General features: G+C 38.6%; 2 long non-coding RNA genes across 2 annotated transcripts; both read right to left on the reverse strand.

Annotated features, from left to right (window-relative positions):
* Positions 1 to 2,551: 2,551 nt before the first annotated feature.
* On the reverse strand, positions 2,552 to 4,257 carry LOC309693114. Its single transcript, XR_014272576.1, has 3 exons — positions 4,159 to 4,257; positions 3,841 to 3,898; positions 2,552 to 3,475 (listed from the first exon to the last, which is right to left on the reverse strand). It is a non-coding gene; the product is annotated as an uncharacterized lncRNA (long non-coding RNA).
* A 9,807-nt stretch (positions 4,258 to 14,064) lies between these two features.
* Positions 14,065 to 16,017, reverse strand: LOC309693095. The gene is made up of 3 exons (XR_014272567.1): positions 15,706 to 16,017; positions 15,417 to 15,504; positions 14,065 to 14,736 (listed from the first exon to the last, which is right to left on the reverse strand). It is a non-coding gene; the product is annotated as an uncharacterized lncRNA (long non-coding RNA).
* Between the last annotated feature and the right edge of the window lie 2,500 nt (positions 16,018 to 18,517).

Raw genomic sequence — 18,517 nt, forward strand, 5'->3', positions numbered from 1 at the left:
TTTATTGTGTTTGTCACGCTTAAATGTTTCAGATTATCAAACAAATTAAATTAGATAAATTAGATAAAGATCACACAAGTAAACACAAAATGCAGTTTCTAAATAAAGGTGTTTATTATTAAGGGGGGAAAAATCCAAACCTACATCACCCAGTGTAAAAAATTGAGTGCCTCCTATACCTAATAACTGTTTCAGCCACCCTTAGCAGCAACAACTACAATCAAGTGTTTGTGTCACACTTTTTCAGCGCTGTGGAGGAATTGTGGCCCACTCATCTTTGCAGAATTGTTATAATTCAGGCAAATCTGAGGGTTTTTGAGTATGTCCCTTTAAGGTTGTGCCACAGCATCTCAATCTATCGACAAATCTATTTACAGCTATTTACAACAAACTATTTATTTACAACAAAACACCAAACTATTTACAACACGGGGGAGATCGCGACCATGACACACTGAAACACAGGGTTTAAATACCTACAGGGAGCAATCAGGAAAATGGACAGCAAGAGGGAAACTGAGCTGGGGCAACTCAGAACTGACGAGACAGGGAAACGTTAACTGAAAACACTAAGATAACACAGACTTTCAAAGTAAAACAGGAAACACATAACAGTCACGCCAAAAACAACACACTGACAACACCGAAACGTAACAGTTCCCCCCACCCAAAAATCAAACATTTAACACCAAGTGAAAAGTTTGATCCAGACAGACGAAGCCGATGAAGGCTGGAGCGGTCCCACTGACCCTCCAGCAGACGACGAAGGCTGGAACGGTCCCACGGACCCTCCAGCGAAGGCGGATGAAGGCTGGAGCGGTCCCACGGACCCTCCAGCGACGACAAAGTCTGGGGCGGTCCCACGGACCCTCCCCTCAGCGAAGGCAGACGAAGCTGATGAAGGCTGGAGCGGTCCCACTGACCCTCCAGCAGACGACAAAGGCTGGAGCGGTCCCTCGGACCCTCCAGCGAAGGCGGATGAAGGCTGGAGGGGTCCCACGGAAAACACTAAGATAACACAGACTTTCAAAGTAAAACAGGAAACACATAACAGTCACGCCAAAAACAACACACTGACAACACCGAAACGTAACACTGGGAAATGTCACCACTGTTCCAAGTTTCTCCATTTGTGTTTAATGGTTCACTGAAGGCTTCAAAGCCTTTAGGAATCACTTTTTAACCCTTTCCAGACTGATGAATGTCAGACAGGTTCCATTTAAGTGATTTCTTGATTCAACAGGTCTGCTAATAATCATGCTTGTGTGTTTAGTGGAACTGAACTCAGCTTTCCAAACAATTTGATTAATCACAGTTAATTCATGATTTCACAAGAGGGGCAATTACTTTTTCCACACATGGAAAAAGTAGGTAAGTAGGTTTGCATAAATTCTCTATTGCCTTAAGAAATAAATTTGGTTTGAACAAAGTGGAAAGCAGGACTGATACAGAACAGTGTGTTGTCCAGAAAATTTTTCACAGATACAGTCCACTGACTGTGGACATGAAAAGCCAATGAATCTTCCAAATTCACATACATGTAGCAGCACAGCAGCGTCATAGTTTTGCATTAATTTCAGCGCTGGTTTTGAGCCAAATGTCTTTGGAGTTTGACCATCTATGTAGTCTGTGTGTGTTTTGTGGAGTAAAACATGTTCTAAAACATTTTGTTGGTGGTGTGGCAGAACAGGGTATGATTGACAGTGCTATGAACCATGTGGTCTTTTTACAATCGAACAGAGAGGTGTATATCTGCAAAACACATGTTTTAGTCTGTGTTCGACTCCGTTTATGACTGGGTCTTGTCTCCAACCATGTTATTGACATTCATAATTTCAACTTTCAAGTGCAGTCAGAGTGAGAAGGTCAGATCTTTTGGGAACCACTTACATACAGTTTTTATGTGCTTTCTATTAGCCGAGTATAGACTTGTGGGAATGAAAACAGTCTATCTCAATTCGAGGCCAGTTTGATGCCTCAAAACACAAATTACTCCTTGTAAGTTTTGGATGATTTCTAGTCTCAGGGAAATTAATTCAGAACAGTTTTTTTTTCTGGTAACACTTTATAATACATCCAACAATCAAGGCCATTATTCCTGTCCAGTTAAATTGAATCTCAGTGTATTTTACATTTTACAATTTAATAATTGTAGAAATTATCTACAAACACTTCAAAGTGGGTACACTAAAATAAGGGGGTAATAAGTAAGTAATTGAAAGCATTATATAACTTTATATATTTTTCTTAATAGCTACCATTATAGATCAACAGACACAGCGATGAGACTGTGAGAATTTTGGCTATCCAGAGGGTGGTGGTAGTAAATATACATTTCAAAACAACCAAATAAGGTGCTTCAGACATCTGATTACAATGCATCGTGGTCACCTTCTTTTGGGAGGTTTCCAAGCACATCCAGCTGGGAGAAGACCCCGGGAAAGATCCAGAACTCACTGAAGAGATAAAGTATCCCTCCCCGCCCGGGGAAAGGGATGTCTGGAATACCCAGTGTAACTTTCTGCCACCACAACCCAGTTGTGGATAAGTGGAAAAAGATTGATGGATGGATGGATGGATGGATGGTGTGAGCTCAAACCACCTATTAGCCTTAGTACAGCCTTGAAGAGCCTTTAGTGCTGTTGACAACTCTTAGTCGTGTTAGTTCATGAAGGAAAATCCACAGACGGTTATGCTAGTGGATCGTTGTGTTACCACTGCCAAATAGTCATGCATATCACAGTTCATCGGACTGAATTTGTGTGTTACATGCTTTTTCTGCTATCACATAGGCCTAAGACTGGTCTGTGCAAGAGATCAAATCACATTTGCAGCAACTTAAAGGAAACAAACTTAACACTAAACAGCTCAGAGGTTGTTTGAACTGCATTATGTACATAAGGACTGGACGCACACTCAAAAAATATCCAAATTTGTAAGATCCTAACAACAAGTTGTCAACAAGATTTCTTGGTCTCTGCATTCCACACACACAGACACACACAGACACACCCACACACACACACTCACACACACAGGGCTCATTCAAAAGAATCCATTTAACTGCCTTGTGTCTCTCATACACATTGTTTTGTCTATACGTGTCATCCAGTTCAGAGGATGCATTCTTACAGGAAGACACAGCAAGGCTTTACAAAGCAGCCCTGCTCCTCCCCCCCCTTCTCACATCCTTCTTTCCTTGCTCAGACATACGCAAGAGGTCAGCGATTAATTTTGGCTCAAAGCTATTTAAAGCTTTTAAAGTCAGTACTAAAATTTTAGGATCAATACAAAAACATAACGGGGAGCCAAGGGTAAGGTGGCTGTAGCAGAGGGTTTTATTGCCATGTCTCCCGATTTCTGCAATAATTTGTACAGCACTGCTATGCACCAGTTGGAGACATAGCAGAAGTCTTATGGCGTTCTGCACACAGCCTCCAACAGTCCATCCATCTGCTTTATGTAGACTTTAAATCTGTGCAAAGGAAAAAGCAAAAACATCAGATTATCAAAAGGTTTACAAAAGTTTACATAAAACTACATTTATATGCACTTTTACACTTTCTTGGGATGTAACATTCTAATGGTAATTATTTTGTATTGAACTGCAGAGTCTGTCATCTTATGAAATAAATCAGTCCAGAAATGTAAATGACTTCCATTTTCTGTCTTGGAACATATCTGACACATGACACAAGCATTTCATTCACGCCTCATTGCTTCCATCCACATTACATCCTTTTGTCAGTGAAACGGTCATACTGTGCAGCTGTAACCCTCCTCTTTTCCCTAAAAGGGCCTGTACAATTTCAGGCAGTGCTCACACAAGAATGCACCCACCATTCTAAATGAAATCATTCTTACTCCTCCAGTCTGTGATCCAGTTAACAACCCAGCTCTGCCAGGGAAAAGACAGAAAGAGATAAGAAAGACAGAGAAGAAGAGAAATAGGAATAAAAGTCTGAGATGCCCTTTGCACCCAGCCCTCCCCAAGCTTCCAAAGATCCCTTTTCAAAGAGTTGCAAGCTATGCTGTGAATCAGTAACAATTGGAACATTCACAAACACTGCTCTGCTGCCATTTCCTTCCACTAAGATCTATGATATGCCAAGCATGCCCTCTGAGAGTTACCAGTAGCCAAGCAAGAAATCCCCCCACCATCTCTTCCCCAAGCAGAGAGAACACCCCTGGAGTGCTGAGAAATTGCTCCTGCTGTGTCCCTTCAAATGCGTGTGAATTCCAAATAATGTTCTACAGCCAAATAGGAGTTGGCACGGTGCCGTGGTGAAGGCCTCAAGAGGGACTCACTCCCACGGAGAACAGGGAAGGGAAGAGATAGTTAGGAGGAAGGCGTGGAAAGTCCAGTTTGAAAAGGAAAACTTTAAAATGAACCTGAAAACAGAACACATGAGTTTTCTGGCGTGGCTTTGAATTTACTCATTCTAGCTGGTATCCTTCTGATTCCTAAAACATCTTGATATATCCTATATATATAAAATTGTGTGTGCGTGTGTGAGAGCATTATGTGTGTAAAGAATTTGGCCTCAGTAGGAAAGCTGGACATTGAATCAGCCACATGTATGAGATGATATACTTCCACACGAAAGTTTAAACAGGGTTTGAGGTCAGAGTGAAAACTATAGTAAGTACAGCCTCCATATAGGATACATTAGTTGCTTTACCTCAGATTTGTCAAATGTAATGAACATGATCTGGCGTTTTAGGAGTCTTTAATTAGTTTTCATCTTGTATACTAACGAATGGATTAACCTTATATCACTTCAACAACAGCTAAAAATGTGCGTTTTCCGCTGACATAGGCTTACTTTAATTATTTCGTGAATTATGAGGTTCAACAGTTTAGTTGCTGCTTACAGGCTTTCCACTGCCCAGAATGTCAGCTCATTTTTTAACCATGTTTGATATTTTCATTGATGCCCTTGCAAAACAATAGCCTGGATAAAAGATTATCGACCAAAAAAAAGTTTTATTCCATGTGCATTATGCAAAACAAACAGTCATTTTATACTGGGTAAGTCTACATCTTTGTTTGATTCCTTGAACTTCTATATGGTTTATCTCACAAAAGTTGAATAAAGTTTTCAGAGTAGCAGAACAGCGCTTACAATAGCTAGGGGGAATCCCTGGAGGAGAGATGCGAAGGCCATGTTAGATAACTATTGGCATGCAAACCAGGAGCAGGAGTTCACTGGCGCTTTCTGTTGGTTGGAAATAGCATACCCAAATCAGAACCCAGACTGTGTGTTTAAACAGAAGTTGTTTTTTCTCTTTGGTTTAAAGCAGCGGGGAGCAGCAGAAGCAGTAACTATAAGCTCATGTGTAGCTTGTGTTACTGATCTTGTGTGACAGGATTTCAGTGACTCTCTGCCTGGCAGTGCGTGCCGTCATTCCAACAAAATACAGTTTCATACGGTCGCAGCTTTATTGCTTTGCTGCTTATTTAAAATGTTTTTGGTTCCTGTGTTTGTAATTTTTGTCAATTTTATGTCATTTTCAACTGATTATAGCTTTAATTTGGAGGTTTGGTAAGTGGACTGGTTCGTATGTAGTGTTTTTCTAATCTACTTGAGCACTTAAAGAGCTTTTCATCATGCCTCATTCACACAATCAGTTTTCTGTGGTTTTTCTAACAACTCAGGGTTCAGTATCTTGCCCAAGGATACTTTGGCAGATTAGTAGAACGGAGTAGCTAGGGATTGAACCAACATCCTTTCTATTAGTAGATGACCTGTTCTACCTCCTGAGCTAAAGGCAAATTTTCACAATTCTATTTATTTACTTTGAGTTTGTAACTCTAGCTGTTGTACAGTACTTGTCACACCGTGAGACAGGCATGATTAAAAAAGCTCGGGTACACAAAAAGACTTAATATTATTTGGTTGGTGTCAGTAAAAGCAACTATTTAGCTAATGCCAAAATGTTCTCTTACTTATTTGTCATCACAATGAGTTCACGAATTAAAAAAGAAAAACGAATCTGACACACTCTTAATGCACTTGGGACTAAACATGAGCCTTCGAAAACATTACTCAAGGCCTCACTGCACAAGTATATGACCACATTTGTGAGTTTAGGACGCATGCAAAGCTTTGTTTGAATTTGGTTCAGCTTCGTTCTCGTATTTCAGTGAATATAATTTGGAACATGTTGCTGTTTTGAATGGTCTTTTTCCTTAAGGCAAGCTGCTAATATGAACCCCAATGTGCATGAAACAAGATACAACTGCTTTGGAAATTCAATAAACATGCTGTAATAAACCAACCATTGTATCCTTTATTCTTCAGGGTACTGTCTATCTGCCACAAAAGTTCCAATGTGCCCAAAACCATGTGATAGTATGGAAAAAACCTTTCCAACAGCAGCTGCACTGGTGATAAGAATATATTCCTTTGATAAAGTATCCCAGCACATAATGCCACAACTCAGTAAAAAAAATGTTAAAAAAAATTAATGTAATGTCTTTGTGTGTGCGTGTGTGTGCTCGTGTGTGTGTAATATTGGGGTCAAAAGTAAAACAGAAAATGAATCAATCATATTTACCTATTTTAGGCAGTGCTGCAACGTGGATGCTAAGTACAATCCTGAGCCATAGATCTTTAGATGAAGCAGCTTGGAAGGACAAAACAAACTCCACTCATGACAAATAGGACTCATACATTAACCGTAAGTTTATGCAGTGTCAACTTAGTAGAAACAGCCATACTAGCAGCTCAGCAGGGGAACAAATTGCTCATACATCTCTGGACAGTTTTTAAAAGAGTGGTCGATATTTTTTTTTACCCTTATGTAGTACAATTGTGAATTTCTGTTTTTCCCTAACACAAAGTCATTTTTACTTCTCACACTTTTCTCAGTCATGCTTGATTATCCATCAGACCAGTGAGAGAGGAAGGGATTTTTTTTGGCGGGGGTGTTAATGGTTTTGTTGGCATCTATTGTGCAAGAAGAAAAGTTAAAGGGAAAACCAACATAAGGAGTCTTAGTATGGTGTTGTGCCACCATATGCCACGAGAACAGCTTTGATGGATTGCTTCTTAGACTCTAAAACACGGTTCTTGTGAAAGATATTGCTTCACATTGAGTGTATCTCACAGGTGACAGCAAACCTGGCAACCACAAAGACAAAAGCATATGATTTACATATTATTATCATTATTTATTTATGTGTTTTTTGAAATTCCATAACTTTTCTTGCCTTACACCTTTTTGCGAGATCATCCTGGAGAAGATCAGTTCTATCTTGATAAAAATATTCCATCCTATGATAAAGGTGATTATTAAGAACACTTTTGTACCACCATGCATTCAGATCACAATTCTGTTTGCAAAGCTGCCAGATACGACCAAAAAAAAGAGCAATTTTGTTAAGAAACATATATTTGCTTCCTGTCAAACATGTTTGACAGATGGCACATGAGGTAAGCCTAGCTTAGCATAAAGTCTGGAATGAAATCAAACAGATAGCTTGGCTTTGTGACTACATCCAATTTCACACATTCACTGCAGCACTGAAAATTTCTGGACATCACCCAACAGAGGTGAATGGGAGAAGGCAAATTCGTATCGATCAGGTCCATGAACATTGGCTGGTGTTTAACTTGCCAGCACCTTACTACAAACTCTGTGGGATTTACTGCTAGCAGGTCTCTAGCAAATGGGTGCCATGCTTGCTGTCACCTGCCCATATTCAGATATATCACTTGTCTAAATAACACTGAGTATTTCCAATATTGTTAATGTGTTTGAAGGAGACAGCTTCCTGCAGCTGTGGAAACGATCCCGGCAGGTTATTTAAAAATTAATAAACACCTTTGTGGCTATTAGCAATTTTCATACGGATATGCAGGTGCTGGTTTGGGTCTTTTCACATGAAGCAGTATTCAAAATCTGCCACCATGCTCTGAGTTTAACTCATTTTGTTGTCCCTCAGATAATATTTTCAATTTTCTTTAAAAATAAGCACAATATCTTCCAAAAAAGCGATAAAGATAGAAAGAATGGGTAAACAATTCTATTTAACCATGACCGAATGGTCAGACCTGACCATGACTAACATGCTTTACCTGCTAAAACATAAGCATTATTTTTTATGTGAAAAGGCTGTTATGCGAGAAGTCTTTCATGACCTGTTTTTCAGAGGTTTACAGCATTTTTTTCTTGTCTTTTGAACAGATCTGACAGTCGATTACACTGAATTACACAGTAATTACATCCTTGCATTACATTGAGAATAAAAATTCTAACCTTAATTCACATGCTTCACTGTGTAGTTTTGCAGCTGCATAATTAGCTCTAAATTCAGCATTACAGCATGTTTGCCTTTGCTTGACATTACAACAACCTAAAGCAAGCCAAGTTTGCCAGTGAACCGAAAAGGAAAGTGGGCGGGAGGGTACAACTATAAGAGCTATAAGTGGGTCAAGTTGAGCCTGCTGGGGAGGTGTTCAGTTGGATTCCAGATGCGAATGTAGGGTGGTGGGAGTTCTTCTTACAGGGAAGGGTCAACCCTGCAGCATGTAGCCCCAAATCAATACCACATGTGGCCTGGAGAGAAGCCTCACTCCTAAAACCAGATGTGCACAGACTCAGGTGTCACTCACTTTTTGATCTGCTTCCCAATCTGACTCACTCTAATGATAACTATTTGCTCTGTTCCATCACACTCTTGCTGGGTAAACTGTCAGTCTGCCAGTGCCACCAGACACACTCCCAGCTTAATAAATAGAATGACTAATGGACATGTAACTTTTTTCAAATTGCAAAAAAGGCCTTTTTCCCATCTACAGTACTTTGAATATTGACTCCAACCGATGCTCAGCATGCACTCGCTTCCTGAAAAACCCCTGGGGCAAAGAATGGAATGCATTTCACATTTTCATTTATTTAATTTTATTTTTCAGTTGGTGTTGGGGGGTAATGAAAAAGCGCTCATAATAGTTAAAGACAAACAATTCTACAGATCTGCAACAACAAGTGTGAAGCATAATTGCTCTGCTGGCTTTGGTCATTCTTTGTGTAATTTGGTTAACTGCTGCAAACCTGGAAATGTTATGTAACTTTTGACCAAAAGCGCTCTCATTTTCTATATTTCATAGTTTATTTAATTGTCATTATGGATATTTCAAGTCAGTTCAACTCTAGTCCTAAAACACAGGCTCATAAACTCAACAGTCATCACTGTGAAGGGGTACGACTTTATTTTGAAGCTGTAGCTGTTCCAGATTCTATAGATTTATTTACATAAATTAAAAATACAAAGAAAAACGGAGTCTCCAATCAGTGTAATCACAGCAGGTTTTGGCAGGACGCTCATCTTTCAGATAAAAAGCATTTATATTCACATCTGTGGGAAGATTGTAACAAGAAGGCTTAGACATGCTCAAAAGTTTAAAATAGCAGAAACTGGTTTTACGATTGTATTGCTTAATTTACATGTATTTAAAAGTAGGTATTTTCTATATGCATCCATCTTTCAGTTTACTGCATGTCAGTCGTATGCTGTTATGCCTTGAGGTAATCTGGAGAAATTTCAAACTCTGCTCCCCAGAGCGCCTCCCGTACTTTGTATTGCTTTGATGGGCAGGTCTTGCTTACAATCAAGCTGTTCCCATGGCAGCTCAACAAGGTAGAGATGTGGTAACTGCACTAGTCACCAACTGTTTCTTCTTTAAATATTTCGCACCTAGTTTGGAATCTGTTTTGGTTCACTGTCCTGTTTTCCTAGAATGAAAATGAATCCATGGCATATGGCGTGGTAATGCCATATGCCATGGATGGACAGCACAAGAAAAATTATGTTCAATATCCCCATATTTTATGGCACAAATGTTCCTTCTTTTTGCGACAGATATAAACTTTTTCTGCTTTCTCACGCCTGTGTTTCATTGGCCACACTCAGATCTGGCTTTTTCTCTGCAATTTGCCTAGAGGGCCACCTCCACTTCTTCAGTGCTAATGTTAAGAGTGGTGTTTTGTAGCTTGCAGGAACCTGGTAAATGTCTGTTTCTCAAGGTAAGACTCTGATCACAATCACCTTCCACTTATGTTTCTATTCTGCTTGCAGCAGTTTTCTTAGTTTTGTGAAGAGAGTACAACTGCATATTTTTTTTCTATTTTGATAGCCCGCAAAGTGCTTTTGCTTTTTTTTTTTCAAATGTATTATTTTTTATCAGACAGAGTTCACAGCTATCCTAACATAACTGCAAGTAACATGTGAGTGTTTCCCATAATCAGCCTTACAACATAAATCTTGCAATACTAGGTAACTCTGTCTCCCTGAAACACGTTGCCATTGAACATTTCTCACCAGTTTGATGGGATCTTAATTTAAAATAAATGTATTTTACATAAATGATAATATGAGTGACCCGGAACATTTATGTAAAACACTCTTCCTATCAGACAGACAGTTTTCTTTGGAATTTGATATGGGTAGCTCCATTTAGGATTTCTTTCATTACTTATCTTTTTTAGCCATGCTAGACTCATGGCTTTTGAAGCGAAACTATCATTTAGTCTATGTTTAGTCAGTTGATTAAATTATTTTGAGATTGATCAGATTAACATGAAGTATAATACATATATTGAAGTTTCCAACTTTATCTATCTCATCCAATTTGGCAATCCCTTTCTTCTTTTATGGTTGTTGTTTTTTTTTTTTGTACCTTTGCTCAATTGCACTGGCAGATTGCCCCCCTTCTCTAAGCTCTTTCCTAAAGCCCCAAGGCATAAATTGAGTGGAAATTTTCTTTTAGACAGCAGGGTAATGTAGGTCAGGTGAACATGTATGTATCTGTGCGTGTGTGTGTGTGTGTGTGTGTGTGTGTGTGTGTTATGTAATAGATCTCCTGCAAGCTAACAGTTCAGGGATTTGACAGTTCTTGGCTGAGTTCCAGTCACTCACATTCATGTAGTTACATCTTCTTACCTCTCAGGCCCCAAACCCCAAACATCACCACCATTATAATTGTCTCTTTGTTGCACAAACACTTCATCATTCCACTAACCCTTCTTCTAAAAGAAAAAAAAGAAGAAGAAAACAAACAAGGAAAGCTACACAAAGATTGCTTTAGAAAGGAATAGATTTACGGTTACACAAGCTTAAAATGGAACAGAGTTTTGGGGTCTGGCTCTTTTTTAAATTATGTCATTATGTAATATACATTTATAATTATTTATGAATCATTACTGTAGCTTGCCCTTGACAATAATACTTTACAAAAAAGTGCACTTTTTTTATTTTGGATTTTCTCTAATCATTGCAAGGTCAAAGCGATCAAAAGCATAGATACAGTACAGGCTTAAATATACATACACTCCAAATAATTGTTGGTTAAATGTCCCTTAGCAGGTTTAATCTTAACCAGGCACTTTTGGTAGCCATCAACAAGCTTCTGGCATAATTGTACCTGGATATTTGACCACTGTGTAAATTGGTTCCTGCTCTAAAACCGTCCAATATGGCTGATTTAAAACAATTCTCCAAAGAAGAGTGAGCCAAAATTACTGTGTACGCAAATGCTTTCCTGCTGCCAAGTGTTATTAGGTTTTTTCACACTGGCCCACATGGGTCTGGATGCATTTTCCCCTTAATCAATGCACTGTACAAACTCAACATACAGTAAAAAAGATCCTGACGTCCTTGTTTTTTCCATAAATCCAGCATTTTGTACCATAAAATAAATAAATCTTGCAATTTACCATATTCTTGTTGTTATTGTCTGTATTATCTTTCTATTTTGTCAAGAAGAATACGTGTACACATACTTGGCCAATAAAGCTGATTCTGATTAGCCTCACCACCATCATCCCACACACACAAAATGACACACTGACTCAAGCCAGGACTTGAGCTATGATAAACATCAAACCACAGTAACTGCTTTGTATCCATCAAGTCATGCAGGTGAGGGGTTTCACCGATCAAAACAAAAGCTGAGGGCAGGAGACCCAGTGTCATCTTGGTAATACAGAATGGCTGATAATAAGTGCTAGAGCATGACATTGATAGATTTAAGTTCATGAATACGTTTTAAGATTTGCAAATGACATTTTAATTACAGCTTATTCCTTAATAGAGTTTTAGTTTACCATGTATTTGCCACATATTTGCCATCTTTTGTTTCTTATCAAATTCTAGTTGCCATTACTGAAAAAAAAATAAACAAAACAAAGAAAAAAAAACCTTCTTGGACCATCCAGTATTACCCTTTGATTTGGTAATAGTGTTGGTTTGTGCAAATCACTGCAATCTAGTTTCAAAATTTCACAAAATGCTTCTACTTAACAGATAAATAAAAGCGACATTTTAGCTGTTGTTTAATAGCGAACAAGATGTTCAAAAATGACATGGGCGAAATGTAAAGTTGTCATCTTTACATTTCGGGCCGGTTTATGTCCGACAATATTTTCATGGACTGGCCTTTAAGGTGTCACGGATAAATACAACAAAATAAAACCAGTACCAAAAAAAGAAGATTTATTCATAACACACAGGAAAAGACCCAGGGAAACAGAGTTAACGCTAAAAATGATTTAAAAAAAATAGCGCTAAAAATCGATAAAATCCCCCTGAAAACCATCAATTTCACACCCGAGCCTCAACTCTCACGGCCCGGTACCAAAAGACTCAGGGACTGGTACTGGTCCATGACCTGGGGGTTGGGGACTGCAGGTCTAACTAATATGTGCATAAGTAGTCAGCATATGTTAACAATTTGTTTTCTCGCTTTTTATCTGTTGCTCCTGTTCGTGTATTCGATCATACATTATAGAAAAAGCAGGAATCTATATCCTGGAAACACAGAAAAACTAGCAGAAGCATTAAATGAGGTTAGCATACTTTTCTAGCATGGTATATTTTAACCTAACCAAACAGCACATGAAAAATTATTTGTCAACAACATTCTAACAAGGCTTGGCCTGATGGACGTTTTAAAGACACCTTCAATACCCAACTTGAATTGTAAGAAAATCAGTTCTCCTCAAAACCTAACCCTAGGAAGGCAGTTTATTTGCAACAGAAGATGAGGACTGTAAGTGAGTGCTTTAAAAGTTTCAATGTAAATGTGAAAAGTTCATTTCACAACAGACAAGCAATACAAATCTTTCTGATATACCCTGTGAAGAACTGTGCTTTGGCATTTATTGAATCTATAAATCCTGCTGTATTTATCCAGTGTTCATGCAGTAATTGTATAAGTGCTGCAATGTGTTTTTACAGTATGCGGAATTTGAAGCATGTGAAAGCCAGCTGTACATCTTTTAAGTCATGAGTGGAGGCAGGGATTACTTCACAGCACATTTTTCTTCAGTGGTAGCACATTCTTTTCTATCCCCAGCATGTGCTTTTGTTTCATAATAGACTCTCAAATGAAAACACAATTTGCTTTGTGGTGTTGATTTTAAGTGTGAGTATGGAAAGCATATGGCGCCACTGAAAGCCACTGTTCTCCCGCTCTTGTTTGTTTGGTCACATCCGCAATGAGGAATTCACAGATGGGACTTGTCGTTCAGAGTGACTAGCTTCTACATCTGCTGGTGAAGGGAATTTACATGCAGGAGAGCAAAACTATAAAAGAGCATCTTTTAGAAGTGGGCCACAGCTGAGTAGCTGGTGGAGAAAATTGCCACCGTCAAGCTGTCTGCTAACAAGACAGAAATCTGCATCTGAGGTGTTTAGCTGATGGTCTTATCTAGGGAGACTCTCAGGCAGGAGCTCAGTGTTTAGCTCAGTCATTTCATAGCATGTATTGGACAGACTGGCTGGTGTAAGAGTTTGAACTTGTAACCTCTTACATCCAGGGTGCTGATTTGATGGAGAGACTCTGTTGTCATCTGCAAAATTATTTAAAATATATTTAATATAAATAGTCAGTAAAGAGTCCTTTTTTATTTCATCATGCTGGTCAAAAGTTTTGAAACAAAGAAGATGAAATTACCCAATCATTTCCATGTCTGCATTACAATCAAAACATAGATGTAATCATTTCTGACTGTCCTCAAACTAGCCCACACCCACCATAGACGAACACAGAGGCGGAGCCAGACATTTGAAACACCCGGGGCTTAGCCCAAAGAGTAGTATGCATGTGGGATTTTTTTTTTTTTTTTTTTTGGGGGGGGGTGTAGAAATGACTGAAAGATTAATAGGCTCTGTTCAAAAAAGAATGACTTCATATAGGGAAAAATATATATCACATGTGCAGGACACCTTAAACTAGTTTTTTAATTAAGCAGCAAGGCAGAACAAGGTCAGGGCTGTATCAAGACACGAGGACTAAACCCCAATTCAACCAGACCCAGAACTGATCCAGAATTAAAACAGGACTACAACAGTTCAAAATCAGGACTACTGAGGACTTAACCAAGACAGAACCACAATCAGAACTAGATGATAGCACTAAAAATCATCATAGACCTGCACTACACTTATTTTTTAATTCTACCAAAGTCCACTATTTAGATTGAGAAAAGTTTATATAATTATTTAGCCTTGTTGTGCAAACAAGCCTGCAGAACTTAATAAATACAGAATTTGAAAAATAACAAACCTAAAAAGAAACACTAGGTACGAGATACATGAGGACCTATGATACGGTGATACTTTGGTAAACAACCATTTGACTAACACGTGTGTCTCACCTGCTCTTGTTCATCTGTTCTGTCCTCGTTCTCCTCTCTCTCCCTCTCTGTTCCTCTCTCTCCCTCTTTGTGCTGACAATCATCAAATATACAGTTGAAACCAGATATTTACTCTTCAGATAAAAACACTTTTTTAATTGTAACATCAAATCAGACTAAATGTTTATTTTTTTTAGATTGATAAATATAATAAACACATTTGTTAACTTTAAGAGTAAAGAGAGAAACTATCTGTGTTTCTTAATTGCAAATGGCACCAAATTGTATTCAAACTTGAGCCACACTTATGGAGCTCCACAGTTCTGTTCCTGGTGTTTTGGTTGACATCTCTTGATGTTCCCATGTCACAGAAACAGGCTCTGTGTTTTGCCTTATATGCATGTGCCACCAATTTACTCACATGGACTCTACTAACCTATCAGAAGCTTCTTCAGCTCAGAATGGAATCGTCTGCAGTTTTCTTATTAATTAACAATAAATTTAGTGTACATGTACTCCTACATTTGATGAAAGTGATAAAAATAGCTCTGTCTCTCTTTATTCTGAAATTTAACTAATTCAAAAGATATTTCAATATTTATCTAAAACAAAAGTTTATCTAAATTGATGTTGTACAGTAAAAATGTTTTTTCCCTAAAGTGTAAATATCTGGTTACAAATGTGAATATCCTGCTGTGTACTGAAATCCCTCTTGTTTTGCATAGAAATATACTGAACAACATACAAAGCATAATATATAAAATAACATTTACCTGAGTTTTTTCTTTGAAAGAACCCTCTAATGTCCATTCTTATATTTCAGTACATAACTGAAACCGATTTAGTCGGGGAGGGTAAGAACTGAAAATATGAAATAAACACACGTAAGCTAAGACTCTCTAAAAAAAATAGCATTTGTTCGGCTTTTCATTTTGCCATTTGTTGATTCACTTGAAGAGCAAGTAACGTAATATTGGTCAAGTGATCAGTTTGATATCAATCTTTCGTGATGCACCGTCATATTTACATTATTTGTACGGTACGAATGATTTGCTTTGGTACCTGGTCAAACTTAAGCTCTCCTTAGTATGGCTGGCTCTGTTTCTCCAACAGCGCACTCACGGGCAGCAGCTGCCCCGCCCCCTCGCTCAGTCGCTTAGTGACTGAGCTCGGATCATACCAATATCAGGGGGGGATTCACGCACAGTCGTAAATTCCCACAGTGTGCACTATGTGCTTCGAATATTGTGTGTACTTTTTGTTTTATACAGTTGTCAGCCAGGCATCTAACTATGAAAAAATTACACTCCAAAATACCCCGGGCTTCTGACAAAACAACCCGGGCTTAAGCCCTGTAAGCCACCCCCCCGCTCCGCCCCTGGACGAACACCACCAGCTCTTTGAAATGTCAGCTTCAAAGCTGATCTTTGTCCACCCTCTCTCCACACAGACAGCAGTGGTGGAGGGGCGCCTCCAACCAGATGTTGGCTAGGTCTAATGCCTGAGGTCAGAGGTTGTAGGCTGATACTGAGGGTCAGGGAGGTTTTGTCGGTAAGGAACGTATCAGCTGGAGACAAACAGACCGTGCCCTTCTCGGACCTTTCATGGTTTGAATTACTGCTGTCATGGTCCGGGCCTGGTAATTGAATTATGCCAACACTAATAAACATCAGGTGATTGATATTTTAAGGAGGTAATTTGTTGCCTGGTAATATTTCACTGATTGTGTTACGATTATGTGAGTGCATGAGTTAATGTCATTCTTATATATATCTTCTAAGGGATATCTCATAACATTAGGGCATTTTAGATGTTATCACGTACAATCTCTGTGACCATCACAGTCAACAAAAAAATATGACATTTCTATCCTTCTGTACTTATGCATTTTAAAGTCTTTACACTATATATGAAAATGTATATTCCTAACCCTTTACCCAAAATACTGAGTTAAAGAGATAAGCTTTGGCTCCAAGTTACCTTTGGCATTAACTGCTTTTAAAACTATTTGTTCTCTCTGCGTTAGCTCAGTATTGGCAAATTGTATTTTGCAAAATGTAATATTGTATTAGAAAAGATTTTAAAGGAGACAAATAAAAACAAAAATAGCAACAAATTCTGACCAGTCACCACTTTTATAATATGAAAATGTTTGGTGTGTGGGAGAACTCATTTAGTCCTAGCTGCTATAAAAACACGCATAAGGTGAGCACATCCAGTAAATGCAATCCATTCAACTCAACACAGATCAGGTTATGGTGAAAACAGGAAGTTACAAACATGTAATGAGTCATGTTGATTACTGGCTCTGTGCCGTAATGAGCCAATCAGCAGTTTGATGCACTGTTAGTGACCATTGTTTTAATTGTTTTGGTCAGTAAGAACTGCGGGAGAGAAGTGTTCAGAAGCTGGCTAAGGACAAAAACCTAAAGAGTTTAAATATACGGTACCAAAGTGTTATTGTGTCAAAATGTATAAACCATGCATGATGAAGAAACAGTTATGTGGTTGTGAAAGAGTAAATCAGATCTTAATCGTGTAAAGTTTACTCATTCATCACAAATAAAAGACAACAATTTCACAATGTGTTAGTTCATCTCTTCACATTTTCAAAGGACGTCCATATATGACTCACTGGGTGTCCACTGGAACACCCACTTTAACCCACACAGTGGTATTAGAAGTCTTTGGTAAGTAATACACAATGACCTGGGAGATTAAGTTTTCTGATACACACAAAAAATAATAATAATAAGTTTAGAGGCCTATTCCTGTACGTTCAGCATACATGCTTTGGGATGACAGTGACAGAGAAAAACCTGTTTGACATTCCAAGCGAAGGGCAGTAGAACTGAGAAGGACTAAGCTAGTGGAAATTTACTACAGTTTTGTTGTTGTCAGAGTTTGGAGTTGTTAGAGGAGGGGCGCTGGAAGATTATGGGGCAAACAAGAATCAGGGTGGGTTTTACTTTCTGTGAAATCTTTGGTATGACTTGCAGCTCTTCCCTGACTCATGTTGCTCAGGGCTTGTAGATATTATTGGTGTGTATGTTTGTACATGTATGTGCGTACGTGTGTTTGTGGGCACATGTGTCTGTGAAGAGCTTTGAGTGTGTTTTGTCAGTCTGTCAGTTTAAATTTCACAAAATACAAAGCTGATTTGCAGGAAACTTGGTAAGAAGTTGTAAAGGCCATTACCCACTACGCCATTACCCACACAAAATTCTGAAACTTTCGGTTGCAAACTTGTTGAGTAACGTACATACACACCAAAAGCATTGCATTTTTACAAAAAGTGTCCTAAAAAACACACTGTGAGCAAAATGAAGTCGACATCAAGCAATGAAGAGCTGGTCCTGAGGTTTCTAAACAATGAAAAGTAAGAAACTGGGATTCTGAGGTCATCCAGTTCTCACAAAAAGGCCGGAGCATTTCATGGTTTGATCCAGAAGTTGAATCTATATCACGGCTACTTTCATAATTATTTCAGATGTCAGTGGGGCAGTTAAAGCTCCTGTTGGCAGAGTTGAGACCACATCTGACAAGGCAGAGAAATCCTTTCAGATAGCCGATGGACCAGCAGCATCTAGCCGTGCATCTGAGGTAAAATGTTATTTTCACTATTATTATTCAGTACTGGTGCTGTTTTCAGCTATAATCAGATTTGTTGAAAAATGCAGTGGTCTGATTGACCAGATCTGTGTATTTGAAATGGAAAATATTGATAAAAAAATAATGCCAGAAATGTATCCAGCAAAATTACGTGGTCGGTGTGAATGGCTGCATTAAGAACTGAGTCCTTTGGATAAAACTGCAAGGTATATTTGTGTGTGTGTGTGTGTTTTGTACTTTTGCCTCCCTTTACAAAGTGATA

Source organism: Aulonocara stuartgranti, assembly GCF_965226115.1.
Source record: "Aulonocara stuartgranti genome assembly, chromosome: 18".
NCBI classification, from domain to species: Eukaryota; Metazoa; Chordata; class Actinopteri; order Cichliformes; family Cichlidae; genus Aulonocara; species Aulonocara stuartgranti.